Genomic DNA, 16,276 nt, shown 5'->3' with positions numbered 1-16,276 from the left:
AGGGGAATGTCTTTAACACATACTGCTGTAAAGGGGAATGTCTTTAACACATACTGCTGTACAGGGGAATGTATTTAACACATACTGCTGTAAAGGGGAATGTCTTTAACACATACTGCTGTACAGGGGAATGTCTTTAACACATACTGCTGTAAAGGGGAATGTCTTTAACACATAGTGCTGTAAACGGAGCTGTCTTTAACACATACTGCTGTACAGGGGAATGTATTTAACACATACTGCTGTACAGGGGAATGTCTTTAACACATACTGCTGTAAAGGGGAATGTCTTTAACACATACTGCTGTAAAGGGGAATGTCTTTAACACATACTGTCCAGTCCGTGCAACCCAGAAATGAGACATTTAGCAGTAAATAAAACAGCAATAAAGAAAACAGTGACACACACACACACACACACACACATGCACAAACACTTAAAGCTATTAGTAAGTCATTCACTGAAACACAAGAAATTAGATTAAATGATCTTCTTCTTGGAAACTTCTGCAGCTGCAGAGAAGATGACTCATTAAAAAGAGAAGCCAGACAGCTGTTCAAGAGATTCAAAAACAACCCAGTTATCTACTCCTATTGTCTGTACACAAGACTGGTAAGAGTCTATCAATGCTTGCTTTGCACCATCTATCAAATTCCCATGAATGAATGCAATTTGATTGAAATTTAATCATTATTGATTTTTTTTCCAAATCATTTTATAATTTCCATTTGCAAGTCATATTGTTTTATTTTTGTGTACAAGATGGAGAATGAAAGAACAACAAAAATCAATATTGATTAATGTAATGAAAACAACATGTAGAAACAAACAACAACAACAATAACAATAATAATAATAATAGTGGCATCATCATAATCTTCATCATCATCATCATCATCATCATCATCATCCAATGCCTTAATAAATAAATAAATAATATTGCATATTTGTCAGATGCATAACATAACATAAAATAACACAATGATGAGAACAGGCCATTCAGCCCAACAATGCTCACCATTTTCTTGACTAAATTGGTGATCTGATTACCTACAGACTACATAGTGTCTAACACCACATCATGCCTAGTCTCTACTACATGACCTATTCTACACATTGACTACTCTCCGTGTGAAGAAATTATTCCTAATGTCTGTACTGAATTAATTCACCTTCTGCTAATTTCCATGTGTGTCCCCTTGTTCTGCTAACAGAACTTGAAGGTGCGGTGACTTTTTGAATTTGCTTCTCCGTGCGTTGGGGGCTGTGCGGCTCCAGCACCAGCAGACGGACGTCAGAGTGCACAACGGCCTCTTTGTCCACATCCGAAATTGAAAACTGGGCTCGGCTGAACTTTGAGGTGAGGCCGCCTGACGCGCTCCACTCCAGGCACAATGAAATGTTTTTTTGTTTTTTTGGCTGAATCATTGTCTGACGTGCGTGATTACAGCGCGGCTTCAGAAACCTGGGTTTGCTTTAAAGGGGGAAATGGCACATGCGATGAAGGCCAGGGAATTATTGGGATTAATTCTGGAAATTTGGACGGAAAGGAGGTTGAGCAGAAGCTTTAATGTGGTCCGCTTCTAAAGAAGTCAGCCGCCCTTTTCTTTGAGGTTTTTTTTAGCTTCATGCGAAAGGTGAATTAAGTTCTGATTGCGTGACATTTTTCTTTCTTTTTTTTTTTTTTCCGGAGAGCGACGTTTCCGCTGCTTTGAATTTCGTTTTCGGATGGCAACACATTTCTCACCGTCAGGGGGCAATCAGTCACTCATAGCACCGAGCGGAAAGGGGAACGTGCGCTCGGCATGCTGGGAGAGAACAATAAATCAGCAGGAGCCGCAGGCCGCGTTGCCTCCCTGAGCCCGCCCACGCGGCCTCCCGTCCCGGAGAGGAACAGCGCTCCGCTCCCAGGTCAACACGCTTACGCACCGCCATGAATATTCATGCTCTTCGTTATCGGAACGGAGAGAAAGAAGCTCCCCTCTAATGTGGTCTCTTTTATGCACGCACACGAGCATCGACTGGTTAACGCTTTTTTTATTTTATAATTATTATTTTTTGAACACAGCGCAGGTCTGAGAGATGAGTGCAGAAGGTACTTACAGGTAGAGTGCATTTGAAAGTTAAGAATTGTGCTTTTTTTGTGACAAGCATAAAATAGGCCTGTAATCCTTTCCCGAGATGTATTTCTGTCTGGGATGGACCCTGGGATTGCGTTTTGCACAGAGACTTGTATCCCATGCTCAGAGACTTGTATCCCATGCTCAGAGACTTGTATCCCATGCACAGAGACTTGTATCCCATGCTCAGAGACTTGTATCCCATGCTCAGAGACATGTATCCCATGCTCAGAGACTTGTATCCCATGCACAGAGACTTGTATCCCATGCACAGAGACTTGTATCCCATGCACAGAGACTTGTATCCCATGCACAGAGACATGTATCCCATGCTCAGAGACTTGTATCCCATGCACAGAGACTTGTATCCCATGCTCAGAGACTTGTATCCCATGCACAGAGACTTGTATCCCATGCTCAGAGACTTGTATCCCATGCACAGAGACTTGTATCCCATGCTCAGAGACTTGTATCCCATGCACAGAGACTTGTATCCCATGCACAGAGACTTGTATCCCATGCACAGAGACTTGTATCCCATGCACAGAGACATGTATCCCATGCACAGAGACTTGTATCCTGTACGCACGGTTCATAGGGCCCCAGATATGAAGGATTGTGCTGTGTGTGTGATAAACACTCAGCAGAATTACACGCCTAACACACGAGCCATTCAGAATAACCAGAGCGGGCTTCTCTCTGAAAAGCCTTCTTTGTTACCCAGCAGGAAGTGCCTCTTCATTCGCAGGCTGTTTGTAGAATTTCTCTCATAATGCTCACCTGTCCTTGTGGCTGTCTTATTCGTTAATAAGTCAAAACCTTTTTAAGAGCTACTCCAGATCCTCCATGCCATCAACATGCCTGATTTAACCTTTTTTTTCTTGTTTTGTTGCTGCTGGGTTTTTCCAGCATCGGATACGTTGCCCCTGGCGAGAAAGAGTTCCTGTTGAAGCAATTACTAGGAAAAGAAATGTTTTTTTGGCAGGATGAAAAACACCAGCAGTCTTGTTGCTTTCTGTCCATTTTTTAAATGGTAAAAGCAGGGACTGCAGTGCAGCAGAGAACCCTGCTGCACGTACCGCCTGCTCACCTCTCCAACCCCATCAACTGCATCCGCTCCCCGGCTGGGCTGGGGCATTTTTCAGGGGAAACAGCCAGCACAGGAGGAGGAGGAGGAGGAGGAGGAGGAGGAGGGAGGAGTGAGGGGGAGTAAGGAGGAGGAGTAGGACAGAGGTGGAGGAGGAAGGAAGAGGAGGAGGAGGAGTGAAAGGGAGAAGGAGGAGTAAGGAGGAGGAGGAGGAGTGAGGGGGAGTAAGGAGGAGGAAGGAAGAGGAGGAGGAGGAGTGAGAGGGAGTGAGAGGGAGTGAGGTGGAGGAGGCCATGCAGGACTGTTCCAACTCCTTCCCATTCTTGAGATGCGAAAGGAACTGACTTCTTTATCTGAGGAAGCACGACAGCAGCAGATCGCTGTCGATAGTTCCACAGGCGCTCGTGAGACTGCAGGTGGCGCTCCCGCCCCACCGTAGAGCTGCCCTGCGCTGAGCCGCTGCTGCCGCCGCTCTCCCGCCGCTCTCCCGCCGAGGATAACAGCCACCGCTCGCCATCCCATAATAAGCTCTCCAGCGCTGGAGCTCCCTGCCATGATCTGTCAATACGGAGGAATGCAGTCATCATACTGGCCCGTGGGCCGGGAGTGGGGTGGGTGGGGGAAGGGACAATGAAAGCTTTTTGGGGGGAGGGGGCTTGTCTGCAGTCTGCCACTTTGCAGTTGTCCAATCACTATTTCTCTACAACATAATGTCCCTTTTTCTGTTTTAAAAAAAAACTGTATCATTAACACATTTAGATTTTTTCAAATTAAGTTTTATTAATTAAATGACAGATCTAGTTTTAATGTGTTTTAGCTAGCACCAAAGTGTACCAAATTATTGAGATTTTGCTAAATAGGCTTTGCGTATTTCGAAACTTGATTATTCTTTTTTTTTTTTTATATACAGTAGACAAGCAGAAACTTGGAACATGAGCGGACACTTAAAATGGCGGTGAGTTCATATGTCTGGTGACAGAAAAATCTATGGCTGTACAGTAGATGCGATCGCTTTGCCATGGAGTTCCTCTCCCTGCTGGTTTAGTGCGCTACCCCAGAGGGACAGGCTGGCTAATTTAAAGTGGAACTGCCTCCATAAAGACTGGAAACATCGTATTCACTTCCTGTCATCTGGTGTCACTACAGACATAACTCTCCAAAGACTCACTCGTGATTTATCGATTTAAATTAAAATATAAAAAAATGTGTGCGCTGTATATTCATACGGATGGAAAATTGGTTATTTCTGTAGCGTAGCTTCGCACAGAACCCCAGTTTGGGAATTGGGTTTGAAATTTTGGATGCTGTTCACACGGAGTAAAACTAACACCATCTGTAATATTCAAGGTAAAAAAAAAACTGTCGAAGGAGCGATGAATGTGTTCAATAGTGTTAAAATTCATGGTTATGCGCCATTTTGTAAAAATGCACATCCATCATGCATGTCATAAACTGGAGAACTTACCAACATATCTTCCTGCCTCCAACACACATAAACACACACACACAGACACACATACAGACACAATGGCGAAGATACTAAGTAGAAAAAAAAAAACAAGGAAAGGATGAAAATCAGATCACCCGCAGGCCAGTAATGTTGGCGGTCAAACTGAGTTCGCCAAACTGAGAATAAAACACAGATCTCCAGCCGCCGTCCAATCCAAACACACAGAGAACGCGTGTGTGTGTCCCTCAGTGTGTGTGTGTCCCTCCGTGTGTGTGTGTGTGTCCCTCCGTGTGTGTGTCCCTCAGTGTGTGTGTGTCCCTCCGTGTGTGTGTGTGTGTCCCTCCGTGTGTGTGTCCCTCCGTGTGTGTCTGTCCCTCTGTGTGTGTGTGTCCCTCAGTGTGTGTGTGTCCCTCCGTGTGTGTGTGTGTGTCCCTCCGTGTGTGTGTCCCTCCGTGTGTGTCTGTCCCTCTGTGTGTGTGTGTCCCTCTGTGTGTGTGTGTCCCTCTGTGTGTGTGTGTCCCTCTGTGTGTGTGTGTCCCTCTGTGTGTGTGTGTCCCTCCGTGTGCTCTGCAGTGTCGTGTGTGTAATGTAATCACGTGTGTGTGTCCCTCCGTGTGTGTGTGTCCCTCCGTGTGTGTGTGTGTGTCCCTCCGTGTGTGTGTGTCCCTCTGCGTGTGTGTGTCCCTCCGTGTGCTCCGCAGTGTCGTGTGTGTAATGTAATCCCGCGGGTGAATCGCAGGGCACTGCCACCGGCCGGCCACACGCAGACGAAGTTTCAGACCCGGAGCAGACACAGGTGCTCTCACCTGTCACAGCGCCAGCCGACTGCCGGGCACACGCCGCGGAATCTTCCGAGCGGGGGAAACAGGGAACGGGGGGTGGGGGGGGGGGGGGGGGGTCGTCAAAGCCGCGAAACAAACGGCCCGTTCGCGGCTACACGCCGACAGCGCCGCGTGAGCTCCTTAATGATGCGCTCTCACAGTAACGGGTGGAAATGAGTCTTTGGGGCTGCAATCAGCCGGACGGCTTTTGGGGTGGGGGGTATGGGGGGGTGGGGGGGCCCTGCCCGGGGCTGAATTACCGCCGTCGCATGGGAAAACGTTTCAGCCGCGCGGGACTCCTGAGAAGCACACCGCGCGGTCCAGCGTCGGCCCCTGCTGTCTGTTATTCTGTTACCATGACGAAACAACTACAGAGGCTCAGCGGTTGAAAACGGTTTCCGCGGTGAGACGGATATCAGGCCGCTCGCGTGGCACAGGGTGTACCGGGAGCTGTGGTTGCCGTGCCACGTCGCCCACGCAGACTGGCAGCGCCCAGGCTGGCACGCCCAAGGCCTCTGACATCTCTCTGTCTCCAGCTTCAGAGAGAAACGCTGTGAGGCAGCGGTCAGGTTCAGCTGTGTGCTGCACCGTGCTCACTAACGCTCTTTCCACTGTGTCCACGCACACAGTCTGAAGCTGCACAGGCTGCGTGTGATGTGTTCAGAAAATGAGAAGCCTGATCTTCAGCTCCGTCACCCTTTGATTTGGCCTCTGTGTGCCTTCTTCTAATTAGAAGAGACAGTCTGGGTAAACCAGTGGTGTGATGAGCACACGGCATGTCCAGATTCTGCTCTGATCTTGAGGATGCGGGCTAAATAAAAATGAAAAACTCCTCTTGAATATTCATTGTAACCTCCCTGCCCCCTCCCACAACAGATAACGCGGTACCATTAAGTCCAGAGAGTTATGCCAGCTGACAGTTTGAAAAAAAAAATGTGAAAAGGACTCTCACTCAGTGACTGTCAATTATCCGGACAGCTTTTGCCTTCCGGTAGGAAATCCATCTTTATTTGTACAATGCGAAGCTAATGTTACATCGCTCCAAGAAAGTCTAAAGCTTGGTCTGTAAACCAGAGCTTCTGTCCACAGGATTTGTCATCGATGCAAAAAAAAAAAAAGCGCAAGTTCACTTTTCCAGTGTTATGCACAGAACAGTGGGTGAAGGGGCTTGCACATTATAATGAGAAATTTAATGTCAAATATGGCCAGAGCTGAAAATGAAAACTGCATTTTATAGTAATTTTGTTACACCCCGTTCCAAATCGAACCGGCAAGAACAGACACGCTGAGATTGGTGGGGAGAAAAAAGGTCACCTTGGAATGTTCCCGCATAAGGACCACTCTGTCCTCTTCAAGACCGTTCCCAAATTAAGCGGATGCTTCCATAGCGACGATGAGCTGGCTGAACGCGTCCACCTCTTCTTCAGCTCCCAGACTCGAGGTCAGAGAGCTGTCAGCAAAACATTCTAACACCCGGCAGTTCACACACTGAACAAAATGTCTTCTGAAAAGCGTTCTGAAAATGTCTCATCGGCCTATTTTTTTATCTGGCCTTGATGTGCATCACACCAGATGACGGCTGTAAAATAAATGACTCTGGGCCCATAACATATCCAGTTAGCCAATCAGCAGCAGCTGATGGCGTGGTCCTATCACGTAGCGCTCTGTAATCCTTTCTAATGTAATCCATCCTCGGTCGGGGTCATTTTTGGCTGCAGTCCCTGAATAAAGCTTTATTAAGAGCTTTGTCACTCGGTGCTGTTGGAGTTCACGATCAGAAGAATGCTTCATACATTGGCATTCTCATCACCTAACACGACTACGTACAAGGAAACGAGGTCATTCTTTCAACAATTTGACATTTTATTAGAATTTGACATCTGCAGATACAATTTAATTTCAATTTTAGGCATTTAGCAGATGCTCTTTGCCAGAGCACCGTGTATTAAATTTAAATGCGATCGATTTACAGGTGGATATTCACAGAAGCCCTGCAGGTGTTAAAAACCTTACTCAAGGGCACAATGGCACCAGCTCACCGAGGAACTGAACCAGCAAACATGGAGCCCAGTGCACAACGAAGATGGTTGCAAAAACAACAAGAAACAAAACCGAAATAAAACTGACCCAGAATGGGGGCCCAAGGAATGACCCAATCGCAAGCTGGTCAGAACCAAACCGCTGTCATTAGGAGGGCAGAACACACAACGTACCCATGCCAGGCTCTCTCCATGGCACAGGAGACTGCCCTACAGGGGCAATCAGCCACAGCAGGGTTTAAATCAGCCTAGGGTGTGTGTGCCAGCCTGCAGTCCGGGCACACCTCTGTCCATGGTCCTGAAATGGTCCTCTGTCCTCCTCCTTCTCCTCCTCCTTCTCCACGAGAAGTCCTTGGTACTGTATCAGCAGTCCCACTCACAGTACGCACTGGTGCAGCCAGAAAGACCCAGCTCCAGTGAGAATTAACCGCTTGGAACGAGAGTCTTACCTGGATACTCGGTCATTGTTTCCTGCTAAGCTTTGTCACCGGCTACTGTAATATGAATGCCTCAGAAAGAGCCGTCTTCTGGGAGCTGCGGCTTGCAGTATAAACACTATATATGAGCGTATATAATGAGCTGGGTCCCACTCCGCAAAGCCATACCTTTCCAAAGGCCTCTTAAACAGCGCCTGGCTATTCATTACGTGCAGGGGATGGAACGGAGAGAGATTTATTAAAAAGAAAATGAAGTGGGATTTATTTTAAAATTCAACCTCATCTCTTTTGTGCCAGCATCTGAATGATTATAAATACTAATGCACCTTCTGCTGGGCCCACGGACACCTGTGCTGATAATCCTCCTGGCTCGCCCTGCCGCTCGCTGCCCGCGTACGATTTCCAAAGCTTCTCTTGCTGATGTATGACACTTATGACACATATGACACTTGTGACACGTATGACACATATGGCACGTATGACACGTATGCACTGTCAGGGGGTAGCACTGAAGGTGTTGATCACTATTTACTGTGCTTAATAGTGACTGCACTGTTACTGTAAGGCATGGGGGGTGGGTAAAGGGCTGTTTTTTATCTCTTTCCATCTGAAATGACACGTGAGGCGAGGCTGCCAGTCAGCAAGGTGAGAACATTGCCACGCTCTGGGTTAGAGAACGAGAAAACGAGAGCGATCATATTTATAGTTTACCGTCTTGCAGAGTTGATGAGACTGCCGTATGAAACCGTTTCCAGACTGCTGCATCACGAAACAGGAAGAGCACGGAATTACCCATAAACATAACAATCACCTTACAGCTGAATCTTTTTTTCTCTCTCTCTCTCTCTCTTCTCTCAGAAAAACAGAACAGAAAAGTTAAAAGTTATGTGAGCTGCCACGTGCATGTGGGAATCTCAGGTGGAAAATATTCACTGCGCAGATTGTAGGTGAGCACAATCCAGGGGGATGCATTAAAGTTAATTCCAAATAATAATATATTCATGTCTATAGTATTTGCAAAAATGAAACATTTTCCAAGCTCAGTATCTGAATACGTTTTTTTGTAATTAGCAGTTGATTAGAATGCATACATATCCCATGAGCACTGGCATAACCCGCTGTACCATATCTGCCCGCTTAATTACCCAGGTCCAGAATGGGACTGCAGCTGCATTGCAGGCTGGCTTCCAGGACGTCTTTTGATCAGGCGAGCGATTGATGTTGACCCCGCTGCACAAGGTGAGCTGAGACTTCGGTTCCAAAGGAGAAGTTATGAGCTGCGTTTATTCAGAGCGTTCACGCATGTGGCTCCAGATTGGGCATCGTAATGCTGATCCGAACAAGCTGGGATATAATACACTCTGTAAGACGTCACATGGGGACAAATACAGGAAGTGACATCATTTAGCATTCATAAGCGAATGGAGTCACGATCTGGAATGTTCATTTGTGACCCCCCACAGCTACAGTACTCACACTGAAATAAAAGTTGAGTTGAGATACACAACAACCTTCTTTGCTTTTAAAGATTAGTGTTTGGATGGATGTATCAAACCCTTTTCATTCACTATAATACTTCTGTGAGAGCCCACTACTTGGTAGTGTGCACGCTGTTTTCAAATGCACACTGTCCTTAATGTTATTTCACAAATACTATAAAAAAGGAATGATTTGCCACAAGTAAATACATTTGTATGGAAATGGAAACAAAGTATTGACAGTTTTTTTTTTTTTCTGATGACCCTGGGTGATAATTAACTGCAGCTTTGCACTGAAAGGTAGTATATTCTCAATGGAGAGTTTCATTAGAAGTAATGAAGAAAGGTCAGATATACAACTCGCAAATAATTAAATTTACCAGTGCTGCTTTTTGAAGTGAAAGCCTCCAGATGATAAATACGTGAACTCTCCTCCCTGTTTCTTTCATTGCATGTTCATATACAGTAATCCGTGCAGACAGTTTGAATCTATTACTTGCAAAGGCTGAAAGTGGTTTGATTTACTGTAATATCTTGGTATTTTTCCAGCAATCCCATTAGAGCTTCTGCAATACCCTTCTGCTGGCTTCACCCCAGAGAGCAACACAGATACACACTCACGAGTCTATTTTAAAATAAAAGTCATAAACGCATGGATTTTTTTTCTCTCTCACAATGCTGGCGATATGCACATTAAAAAGGCAATGATGTGAGATGTGATGAGTATTGATTGATGTGCTGCACGCTCAGTTTGCCCCCCGTCAGTAAACACATTAATAACGCTGTCAACAAAATCGCTGGTGGAGTCGTCTTTCGTGTCACAATTTGTCACAACAAAGCGAAACGTAACGTGTGATCAGCTCTGAACATCTGAACTAATCCCACGGAAAACAAATCTGGGCTGTGACATCACCGTTAGCATCAAGGCCCGTTTCTGAGTCCAAATTAATTCTCTGCGTCGGCTATGGAGATGAAATTGTTTTTTTTTTGCAAGACAGAGGAAACTGCATCAGGTGGCAGGTGCAGTGGTTTATACTGGACGCACGGTTAAATTACACACCGAGGGAATGGGAATTTAATTAAAAGTTTCTTTTTCTCTGGCTGGGTGCTGGCGGTAAGTTTGAGACGCTGCGCGTATGGAGGCTGCTGCCGTGTTGTTGCGCGTTGTGAAGAAACACCGAACAGCGCTGGTCTCGCTGGGCTGGGTCCAACTCCTTTTTTTGATGTAATAAGTGAACAGTGCGGCAGTTTATGTTTACATGGAAGCTGTCACTTGCCTAATCAATGATGCCATGCTTGTCAAGCAGCAGAATGCTCGCCTTAAACGGCAGAGAAAGGAGATTAAAATGATGGGCAGCATCACGGGAGAATAAAGACAGGGACGATAACAAGGCCGCTGTGCCCACGCTCTTCATATCCCCATTTACATTTCCTCTCTCCGCGCGCGGAAGGAAAAGCACGCAGGCGTTCCTTTCTGGTGACAGGCGAACACAATGCGCGGCGCGGTAATTACGCGCGTCTCAGACGGGCTGCGTACGGCGCCATCATGCACGCGTCGGCTGCCACGCGCTTGTGACAGGATCCTAAAGGGCGTCGGGCGGCATGGTTACCGCGCGCGAGAGTGTGAGGCTCCAGCGGCTTCAAGAGAGGATCTCCAGAAAAGTCAACCGCCTTTTTTTTTTTATACGTTTGAAGTTTCCCCAGCGGAACCAGCCAGCACGCTCAAACGCCATTGGACAGCTGGCAGAGTGACGAGCTCGATTGCCCACAGAGCCGCTTGTCATGTATGTATGTAAAGATTGGGTGTTACGATAGCGGGTATGTTCATGAAGGTGATCAGAAAGAGACAGAAACAGGGATGTGTCAGATATCATAACCAGTAAGCAAGAGCAGATTCGTATCTGGAGTCAGGTTCAGCCACAAAGATTCCAACCTTATGGAAAAAAACGTGTGATTCCCATGTAAAAAGAACCACGTGCAATTTAACAAGATAAAATGACACGAGCATTATGTGGAACACAAGAGCTTTGCACTTGGGAAACGTGGTTCTGGAACATTTTCATGGTTTAATTGGGTGAAGTCCATGTAAATTCCCATACGAAACCCATGTAATTACTGTGTATGTGAAAACCCATGTGATTACATGTGAAATCCACGTGAAGCTCGCATAAAATCCCACATCTCATTAACACGTTATGATAAAATAATAATAATCCCTTCCATTTCTATTGTACTTTTCTCACACTCAAAGCACTTTACAGTGATGTGCAGCGCCCACCTGGGCGATGCACGGCAGCCATTTTGCACCTGAACGCTCACCCCACATCAGCTGAGGTGGAGAGAACAATTTTTAACCAATTAAACCATGAGATGCTTAGGTGTCACGTTCATATAGCAAGCTTAGGAATTTAACCAGGGGAAGCTTGTACTCTTTGAGAAGAGTGTCATGGGATCTTTAATGACCACAGAGAGTCAGGATCATCTGAAAGATGGAACCTCCTGCAGCACAGTGTCCCCATATTATGATGTTTACTGGGGGGGGGGGGGGAGACTGTCTCCTACTGGCCCACCAGTACCAGTCCCAGAAGTAGCTCCCATCTAAGTGCTAACCCAGCCCACACCTGCTTAGCTTCTTCCCATTCAGCAGGAGCAGAGTACAGGGTGCTCTGGCTGCAGGCTAAATGAGAAGCCCTTTCACACTTTGGTAGCCAGGCTTCATGACCTCATTCTGACATAGTAATACCAAACCCTGCTATTGACTTCACATTTTAAATGAGTCTCCTTTTATGTTGATACTTAATATCTAGCCTAGCTCCTTTATAGTATATTTGTTTTATGTCTTTGTACAGATTTAATATAAACACACACACACACACACACACTCTCACACACATAGTACAACAGTACAAGGAAATATATTTTAAAATGTAACTATCTGAAAACAAGCTTCTTTTTTACACAAGAAAAAAAGTTATTTAAAAAGAAGTAAATCAATTGCTTCAGGTAATGTGATATTGAAGTTTCTGCCTGCACATTTCACTGTTTACAGGAGACTGTATTTTGAATGAAACGCTCACCGAATTCAATCAGAATGGGCCTGTAGCTCTCAGCTAAAAGCATAAACGTGTCTTTTTCTCAAAAACACTGTTAGACGAGCTCGGCAACTGCCAGAATTACTTACCGAACTGTTTGTGAAGGAAAAAGAAAAAAAGTACCATTTGTATTTATTTGTATGTAAAAGTAAATTTGTGAGTGAGAGGCGTTGAGTGAACGCAGGCCCTGCTCTCTGGGTTCGGCAAAACGACCGGCGGGCTCTGTGAGTTACGGTCGCGGGAGTTTTACGCTCTCTGTAATTGGCTGAGTCTCAGCGTGTTTATGACTCCGTTCTCAGGTGATGAGGATGAGGACGGTGACCTCCCCGGGTGAGATGAAAGGACAGCAGGCTGGAGAGAAGCCCGGGGGGAGGGGGGGTGGTGGGTAGGTGGTTAATGCCACAGGTAACGGAGTCTTTATGGCTTACTGAGATAAGGACGAATCGCAGGACAGTAAGGCCCTTCAAACGGACACTTTTTATTGCACAGCCGGTTTAGAAGAACATTGCAAGCCAGTGTGGGGATGAATGCAGTGCACAGAATCTGTCATACTTAATATTGCATTCATATTGGAGAGGGAGTGTAGCACAGTGGATAAGGAACTAGACTTGTAACCGAAATGTCGCAGGTTCGATTCCCGGGTAAGGACACTGCCGTTGTACCCTTGAGCAAGGTACTTAACCTGCATTGCTTCAGTATATATCCAGCTGTATAAATGGATACAATGTAAAAAAAAAATGCTATGTAAAAGTTGTGTAAGTCGCTCTGGATAAGAGCGTCTGCTAAATGCCTGTAATGTAATGTAATGTAATGAGAGAGGTCGGTTGTGCGCCACCCTATCTATTAATGTCTCGGGATCTCAGGATGTTATTTCTTTTCGGAATAACACAGTTGTATTTTATTCGGTGGCAGATGACATTCATAGACTGTAAAGTGGTCTAGAAGGTCCCTGAATAGAGGTATAAACTCTGGAGACGTCATTCACTGGGATATGACTTCATTAGTCAGGCGATATGGAATCAGGCCCCTGATCGTCCTGAATGTTCTGGGAGGCCTTTGCTGCCGCCTCATTGCGGCTCTGAGTCAGTTTTGTGCGCCACCCCGACAACACACCCCCAACCCTCAATCACCCACAACCCACCCGGGACAACACCCCCCCCCCCAACCCTCAATCACCCACAACCCACCTGGGACAACACCCCCCCAACCCTCAATCACCCACAACCCACCGGGGACAACACCCCCCCCCCCCAACCCTCAATCACCCACAACCCACCCGGGACAACACCCCCCCCCCCCCCCCCCCCACCCCCCCCCCCCCCCCCAACCCTCAATTACCCACAACCCACCCGGGACAACACCCCCCCCCCCCAACCCTCAATCACCCACAACCCACCTGGGACAACACCCCCCCCCCCCCCCCCCCAACCCTCAATCACCCACAACCCACCCGGGACAACACCCCCCCCCCCCAACCCTCAATTACCCACAACCCACCCCGACAACACACCCCCAACCCTCAATCACCCACAACCCACCTGGGACAACACCCCCCCCCCCCCAAACCCTCAATCACCCGCAAACCCACCTGGGACAACACCCCCCCCCCCCCCCAACCCTCAATCACCCACAAACCCACCCCGACAATCCCCCCCCAACCCTCAATTACCCACAACCCACCCCGACAACAACACCCTCCCCCCCACCCCAAACCTCAATCACCCGCAAACCCACCCCGACAATCCCCCGTCCCTCACCCCCCCAGTCCCTCTTAGGCAGAACGCTGAATCCCGGTCGTCTGACTGACAGCGGCCGCTTCTGTGATCCCCACGGCGGGGGGGGGGGGGGGCTGGGGGCGGGGCTGGCCCCACGGGGAAGGGGGGTTGGTCCCGTGGGGAGGGGGGGGACTGGCCCTTTTCCCTGTAATGTTGCGTTTGGCTCTCTGGCGAAGGTGCCTGCTTTTCCAGATTCCTTCCCGTCTCAGGGTGACAGGGGCAGCGGTGGGTGAAACTATGATGTGTGTGAAAATAGACTGAGGCTGCGGGGAGGAGGCGGGCGGGGGGGGGGGCAGGACTGCATGATGGAAGGGCAATCTCTGGAGGCGTAGGGGAGGGGGGGGAGTTTGACTGATGAGGGGTTCTGGGGCTGAAAAAATCCGTGGGGGCAATGCAGTTGAAGAATTTAAAGACGTCTGAAAAAAGGAGGGGAAAAGACAAGGGGATTTATTTTCTTTAAAAAAAAAAGGATTTTACCGGGACACACAGAGGGATCTTATTCTGGAAATTAATTTCAAGTGACAATAATGCATGCATATGTTTGCACAGGACTGCGCTGTCACAGGCAAGCGTGGCAACACATTCTTCACAAGCAGCTGCGCGTGATGCACATGCTCGCTCTGCTGAAACACTGAGAAAGGTCAGGTCTCTCATCAGAGCCAGGCGTTTAATTTATGTGTGTGTGAGTCAAACGCGAGCGCGGTGCAAGACACAGGCGCGGAATACGCTCCGTTTACACCGGCAGACTCAGGGAAAGCACTCCAGAATAAGGTTACGGGATGCGCTGGCTCCTAATTACTGGAGCCGTGTTCTGAAGTGCTGGCCTTCAGGTCTTCAGTGGACACGCCTCACACCGTGTGCAGTCGCCTCTGACTGGAGGAGTAAATAGACCTCTCGTTTCGATTTGTTGTAATCACCCCCCTGCCCCCCCTGCACCCCCCCAGATCTCTTGGCCTTGACCCTGGTCTCAGCCCCCCCCCCCCCCCTTGGGCTGGGGGTCTCTGGGTTGAGTGGCGGCGCTCAGGCGAACTTTGACCCCAACACTGATTAACGCTAAACGGAGCTGAGCGCTCTCTCAGCCGCGGCTTCGCCTCAGAGAGACCTGCTGCTCCTCAGAGAGACCTGCTGCTCCTCAGAGAGACCTGCTGCTCCTCAGGGGGCCGCGGAGATCGCCGTGGAGACTGCCGTGGAGATCACCTTGGAGATCGTTGTGGAGATCGCCGTGGAGATCGCCGTGGAGACTGCCGTGGAGATCGCCGTGGAGATCGCTATGGAGATCGCCGTGGAGATCGCCGTGGAGACTGCCGTGGAGATCACCTTGGAGATCGTTGTGGAGATCGCCTTGGGTAACGCCGTGGAGATCGCCTTGGGAAACGCCGTGGAGATATTCCAGCTGGGCTCATTCGAAATGTGAAAGGTGGGCGGGGCCTTGATGGAACACGATACAGGATCTGTGTCTTTGGCAGGTACCTGTGACAGCTTTTGGTTTAAACTAGTTAAACACGGGTGGCAATTAGCCCCAGCTAAGGCTTCTGACATTTAGCAGCAATCCCCACAGGCTGGCAGCCTCCTTAGGATGATCTGAGCACCTGAAAAGTGGATAATTCCCATAATTGGTCGATGGTTCACAGTGACCTATAGGACAGAATCTGTGAAACTCAAAACAACCCCCTGTAATTTTAAACTGAATCGTTCACATGAGCAGAAATTTACATCCGCAGGGTTAAATCGATGGAATGATAACAGGGAGAGCGGCATTTCCCACCGACAAAGTTTTAGTTCACCCGAAAAGGTATGAAATGAATACTGCACTCAAAATACGGAAAGGCACTCTGCTCTTAACAGCATGATGGAATCAGACCTGAGTGAGCCACACCCTGATAGAAATGTTTTTGTTTTATGTGCCACGTTTAAGACAACCTAAATGCAGTCTCAGTACTTCCCTGGAGAAAACGAACACAAGGCTCAGCGTACAG

At 47.8% G+C, this 16,276-nt stretch overlaps 1 long non-coding RNA gene across 1 annotated transcript; it reads left to right on the top strand.

Moving 5' to 3' along the window:
- Nucleotides 1–1,225: 1,225 nt before the first annotated feature.
- LOC118228241 lies at nucleotides 1,226–9,364 on the top strand. The gene is made up of 3 exons (XR_004765429.1): nucleotides 1,226–1,361; nucleotides 8,814–8,902; nucleotides 9,105–9,364. It is a non-coding gene; the product is annotated as an uncharacterized LOC118228241 (long non-coding RNA).
- The last annotated feature ends 6,912 nt before the right edge of the window (nucleotides 9,365–16,276 follow it).

Source organism: Anguilla anguilla, chromosome 5 (genome assembly GCF_013347855.1).
Source record: "Anguilla anguilla isolate fAngAng1 chromosome 5, fAngAng1.pri, whole genome shotgun sequence".
Lineage (NCBI taxonomy): Eukaryota > Metazoa > Chordata > Actinopteri > Anguilliformes > Anguillidae > Anguilla > Anguilla anguilla.
The sequence above is the reverse complement of the archived record's forward strand: the minus strand, read 5'-3'. Positions and strand labels throughout refer to the sequence as shown.